Source organism: Balaenoptera physalus, assembly GCF_965194825.1.
Source record: "Balaenoptera physalus genome assembly, chromosome: 20".
NCBI classification, from domain to species: domain Eukaryota; kingdom Metazoa; phylum Chordata; class Mammalia; order Artiodactyla; family Balaenopteridae; genus Balaenoptera; species Balaenoptera physalus.
This window is the reverse complement of record NC_138901.1, coordinates 32,947,842-32,953,841: the sequence shown is the minus strand read 5'-3', so window position 1 is coordinate 32,953,841 and position 6,000 is coordinate 32,947,842. Positions and strand designations below refer to the sequence as shown.

Here is a 6,000-nt window from a genome sequence, read left to right as displayed (position 1 = left end):
TCCCAGCTTAGAACGGCTCTTTTCACTGTTGGTTTCCCCCATGAAAGAGCCAGAGGTGCTGACCTTAACTAATCGGTCTGCACATCCCTGAATCCTAGGGGTAGGGCAGTTCTGAGCCAATGTGCCACCTAAGGAGAAAAAGCAGAGTTTTCAGCCTGGGAAGCAGGGCCTCAAGTAAGTGTGCCAACATAGTGCCCTCCTTTATAGCCAGCTGAGAAACTGAGGCAAGGCTGAATCTACCCGCTTAAAACGAAATGTTTCTCTTCAGAATAGCAGATGTTTCTACCAAACGCCAGCAGCTCCTCTCCCTCACAGTGCTGTTTCTGTATACACTAGGGAAAGACACTATGGTCCCCAGCTTATAACGGGTCTTTTCCCAGTTGGTTTCCTCCATGAAAGAGTCAGAAAGGCTGATCTCAAAAAATCGGCCTGCACATCCCTGAATCCTTGGGGTAGGGGAGTTCTGAGCCAATGTGCCACCTAAGGAATGAAAGCAAAATTTTCAGCCTGGGAAGCAGGGCCTCAAGTAAGTCTGCCAACAGTGTGCCCTCCTTTAGACCCAGCTGAGAAAATGTGGCCAGGCTGATCTACCCGCTTACAACGAAATGTTTCACTTCAGAATAGGAGATTTTGCTACCAAACGCCAGCAGCCCCTTTCCCTCAAAGTGCTGTTTCTGTGTAGACTAGGGAAAGACACCATGGTTCCCAGCTTAGAACGGCTCTTTTCACTGTTGGTTTCCCCCATGAAAGAGCCAGAAGTGCTGATCTCAACTAATCGGGCTGCACATCCTTGAATCCTAGGGGTAGGGCAGTTCTGAGCCAATGTGCCACCTAAGGAAAGAAAGCAGAGTTTTCAGCCTGGGAAGCAGGGCCTCAAGTAAGTGTGCCAACAGAGTGCCCTCCTTTAGAGCCAGCTGAGAAACTGAGGCAAGGCTGAATCTACCCGCTTACAACGAAATGTTTCTCTTCAGAATAGCAGATGTTTCTACCAAACGCCAGCAGCTCCTCTCCCTCAAAGTGCTGTTTCTGTGTACACTAGGGAAAGACACTATGGTCCCCAGCTTAGAACGGGTCTTTTCCCAGTTGGTTTCCTCCATGAAAGAGTCAGAAAGGCTGATCTCAAAAAATCGGCCTGCACATCCCTGAATCCTTGGGGTAGGGGAGTTCTGAGTCAATGTGCCACCTAAGGAATGAAAGCAAAATTTTCAGCCTGGGAAGCAGGGCCTCAAGTAAGTCTGCCAACAGAGTGCCCTCTTTCAGAGCCTGCTGAGAATATGTGGCCAGGCTGAATCTACCCGCTTACAACGAAATATTTCACTTCAGAATAGGAGATTTTGCTACCAAACGCCATCATCCCCTTTCCCTCAACGTGCTGTTTCTGTGTAGACTAGGGAAAGACACCATGGTTCCCAGCTTAGAACGGCTCTTTTCACTGTTGGTTTCCCCCATGAAAGAGCCAGAGGTGCTGACCTTAACTAATCGGGCTGCACATCCCTGAAACCTAGGGGTAGGGCAGTTCTGAGCCAATGTGCCACCAAAGGAGAAAAAGCAGAGTTTTCAGCCTGGGAAGCAGGGCCTCAAGTAAGTGTGCCAACAGAGTGCCCTCCTTTATAGCCAGCTGAGAAAATGAGGGAAGGCTGAATCTACCCGCTTACAACGAAATGTTTCTCTTCAGAATAGCAGATGTTTCTACCAAACGCCAGCAGCTCCTCTCCCTCAGAGTGCTGTTTCTGTGTACACTAGGGAAAGACACTATGGTCCCCAGCTTAGAACGGGTCTTTTCCCAGTTGGTTTCCTCCATGAAAGAGTCAGAAAGGCTGATCTCAAAAAATCGGCCTGCACATCCCTGAATCCTTGGGGTAGGGTAGTTCTGAGCCAATGTGCCACCTAAGGAATGAAAGCAAAATTTTCAGCCTGGGAAGCAGGGCCTCAAGTAAGTCTGCCAACAGAGTGCCCTCTTTCAGAGCCAGCTGAGAATATGTGGCCAGGCTGAATCTACCCGCTTACAACGAAATATTTCACTTCAGAATAGAAGATTTTGCTACCAAACGCCAGCAGCCCCTTTCCCTCAACGTGCTGTTTCTGTGTAGACTAGGGAAAGACACCATGGTTCCCAGCTTAGAACGGCTCTTTTCACTGTTGGTTTCCCCCATGAGAGAGCCAGAAGTGCTGATCTCAACTAATCGGGCTGAACAACCCGGAATCCTAGGGGTAGGGCAGGTCTGAGCCAATGAGCCACCTAAAGAAAGAAAGCAGAGTTTTCAGCCTGGGAATCAGGGCCTCAAGTAAGTGTGCCAACAGAGTGCCCTCCTTTAGAGCCAGCTGAGAAACTGAGGCAAGGCTGAATCTACCCGCTTACAACGAAATGTTTCTCTTCAGAATAGCAGATGTTTCTACCAAACGCCAGCAGCTCCTCTCCCTCAGAGTGCTGTTTCTGTGTACACTAGGGAAATACACTATGGTCCCCAGCTTAGAACGGGTCTTTACCCAGTTGGTTTCCTCCATGAAAGAGTCAGAAAGGCTGATCTCAAAAAATCGGCCTGCACATCCCTGAATCCTTGGGGTAGGGGAGTTCTGAGCCAATGTGCCACCTAAGGAATGAAAGCAAAATTTTCAGCCTGGGAAGCAGGGCCTCAATAAGTCTGCCAACAGTGTGCCCTCCTTTAGAGCCAGCTGAGAAAATGTGGCCAGGCTAATCTACCCGCGTACAACGAAATGTTTCACTTCAGAATAGGAGATTTTGCTACCAAACGCCAGCAGCCCCTTTCCCTCAAAGTGCTGTTTCTGTGTAGACTAGGGAAAGACACCATGGTTCCCAGCTTAGAACGGCTCTTTTCACTGTTGGTTTCCCGCATGAAAGAGTCAGAAGTGCTGATCTCAACTAATCGGGCTGCACATCCCTGAATCCTAGGGGTAGGGCAGTTCTGAGCCAATGTACCACCTAAGGAAAGAAAGCAGAGTTTTCAGCCTGGGAAGCAGGGCCTCAAGTAAGTGTGCCAACAGAGTGCCCTCCTTTATAGCCAGCTGAGAAAATGAGGCAAGGCTGAATCTACCCGCTTACAACGAAATGTTTCTCTTCAGCATAGCAGATGTTTCTACCAAACGCCAGCAGCTCCTCTCCCTCAGAGTGCTGTTTCTGTATACACTAGGGAAAGACACTATGGTCCCCAGCTTAGAACGGGTCTTTACCCAGTTGGTTTCCTCCATGAAAGAGTCAGAAAGGCTGATCTCAAAAAATCGGCCTGCACATCCCTGAATCCTTGGGGTAGGGGAGTTCTGAGCCAATGTGCCACCTAAGGAATGAAAGCAAAATTTTCAGCCTGGGAAGCAGGGCCTCAAGTAAGTCTGCCAACAGTGTGCCCTCCTTTAGAGCCAGCTGAGAAAATGTGGCCAGGCTGATCTACCCGCTTACAACGAAATGTTTCACTTCAGAATAGGAGATTTTGCTACCAAACGCCAGCAGCCCCTTTCCCTCAAAGTGCTGTTTCTGTGTAGACTAGGGAAAGACACCATGGTTCCCAGCTTAGAACGGCTCTTTTCACTGTTGGTTTCCCCCATGAAAGAGCCAGAGGTGCTGACCTTAACTAATCGGGCTGCACATCCCTGAATCCTAGGGGTAGGGCAATTCTGAGCCAATGTGCCACCTAAGGAAAGAAAGTAGAGTTTTCAGCCTGGGAAGCAGGGCCTCAAGTAAGTGTGCCAACAGAGTGCCCTCCTTTATAGCCAGCTGAGAAAAGCAGGCAAGGCTGAATCTACCCGCTTACAACGAAATGTTTCTCTTCAGAATAGCAGATGATTCTACCAAACGCCAGGAGCTCCTCTCCCTCAGAGTGCTGTTTCTGTATACACTAGGGAAAGACACTATGGTCCCCAGCTTAGAACGGGTCTTTACCCAGTTGGTTTCCTCCATGAAAGAGTCAGAAAGGCTGATCTCAAAAAATCGGCCTGCACATCCCTGAATCCTTGGGGTAGGGGAGTTCTGAGCCAATGTGCCACCTAAGGAATGAAAGCAAAATTTTCAGCCTGGGAAGCAGGGCCTCAAGTAAGTATGCCAGCAGTGTGCCCTCCTTTAGAGCCAGCTGAGAAAATGTGGCCAGGCTGATCTACCCGCTTACAACGAAATGTTTCACTTCAGAATAGGAGATTTTGCTACCAAACGCCACCAGCCCCTTTCCCTCAAAGTGCTGTTTCTGTGTAGACTAGGGAAAGACACCATGGTTCCCAGCTTAGAACGGCTCATTTCACTGTTGGTTTCCCCCATGAAAGAGCCAGACGTGCTGATCTCAACTAATCAGGCTGCACATCCCTGAATCCTAGGGGTAGGGCAGTTCTGAGCCAATGTGCCACCTAAGGAGAGAAAGCAGAGTTTTCAGCCTGGGAAGCAGGGCCTCAAGTAAGTGTGCCAACAGAGTGCCCTCCTTTAGAGCCAGCTGAGAAACTGAGGCAAGGCTGAATCTACCCGCTTACAACGAAATGTTTCTCTTCAGAATAGCAGATGTTTCTACCAAACGCCAGCAGCTCCTCTCCCTCAGAGTGCTGTTTCTGTGTACACTAGGGAAAGACACTATGGTCCCCAGCTTAGAACGGGTCTTTTCCCAGTTGGTTTCCTCCATGAAAGAGTCAGAAAGGCTGATCTCAAAAAATCGGCCTGCACATCCCTGAATCCTTGGGGTAGGGGAGTTCTGAGCCAATGTGCCACCTAAGGAATGAAAGCAAAATTTTCAGCCTGGGAAGCAGGGCCTCAAGTAAGTCTGCCAACAGTGTGCCCTCCTTTAGAGCCAGCTGAGAAAATGTGGCTAGGCTGATCTACCCGCTTACAACGAAACGTTTCACTTCAGAATAGGAGATTTTGCTACCAAACGCCATCATCCCCTTTGCCTCAACGTGCTGTTTCTGTGTAGACTAGGGAAAGACACCATGGTTCCCAGCTTAGAACGGCTCTTTTCACTGTTGGTTTCCCCCAAGAAAGAGCCAGAGGTGCTGACCTTAACTACTCGGGCTGCACATCCCTGAATCCTAGGGGTAGGGCAGTTCTGAGCCAATGTGCCACCTAAGGAGAAAAAGCAGAGTTTTCAGCCTGGGAAGCAGGGCCTCAAGTAAGTGTGCCAACAGAGTGCCCTCCTTTATAGCCAGCTGAGAAAATGAGGCAAGGCTGAATCTACCCACTTACAACGAAATGTTTCTCTTCAGAATAGCAGATGTTTCTACCAAACGCCAGCAGCTCCTCTCCCTCAGAGTGCTGTTTCTGTGTACACTAGGGAAAGACACTATGGTCCCCAGCTTAGAACGGGTCTTTTCCCAGGTGGTTTCCTCCATGAAAGAGTCAGAAAGGCTGATCTCAAAAAATCGGCCTGCACATCCCTGAATCCTTGGGGTAGGGGAGTTCTGAGCCAATGTGCCACCTAAGGAATGAAAGCAAAATTTTCAGCCAGGGAAGCAGGGCCTCAAGTAAGTCTGCCAACAGAGTGCCCTCTTTCAGAGCCAGCTGAGAATATGTGGCCAGGCTGAATCTACCCGCTTACAACGAAATGTTTCACTTCAGAATAGGAGATTTTGCTACCAAACGCCAGCAGCCCCTTTCCCTCAAAGTGCTGTTTCTGTGTAGACTACGGAGAGACACCATGGTTCCCAGCTTAGAACGGCTCTTTTCACTGTTGGTTTCCCCCATGAAAGAGCCAGAAGTGCTGATCTCAACTAATCGGGCTGCACATCCCTGAATCCTAGGGGTAGGGCAGTTCTGAGCCAATGTGCCACCTAAGGAGAAAAAGCAGAGTTTTCAGCCTGGGAAGCAGGGCCTCAAGTAAGTGTGCCAACAGAGTGCCCTCCTTTAGAGCCAGCTGAGAAACTGAGGCAAGGCTGAATCTACCCGCTTACAACGAAATGTTTCTCTTCAGAATAGCAGATGTTTCTACCAAACGCCAGCAGCTCCTCTCCCTCAGAGTGCTGTTTCTGTGTACACTAGGGAAAGACACTATGGTCCCCAGCTTAGAACGGGTCTTT

The 6,000-nt window shown here is 49.3% G+C and overlaps 1 long non-coding RNA gene across 1 annotated transcript in view; it reads left to right on the top strand.

The window, feature by feature from the left end:
- Positions 1–698: 698 nt before the first annotated feature.
- Positions 699–6,000, top strand: part of LOC309649908 — a 98,324-nt gene continuing 93,022 nt past the window's right edge. Inside the window, exon 1 of the long non-coding RNA XR_014257357.1 lies at positions 699–811. This is a non-coding gene — a long non-coding RNA (uncharacterized lncRNA). The remainder of the gene's footprint in view (positions 812–6,000) is intronic.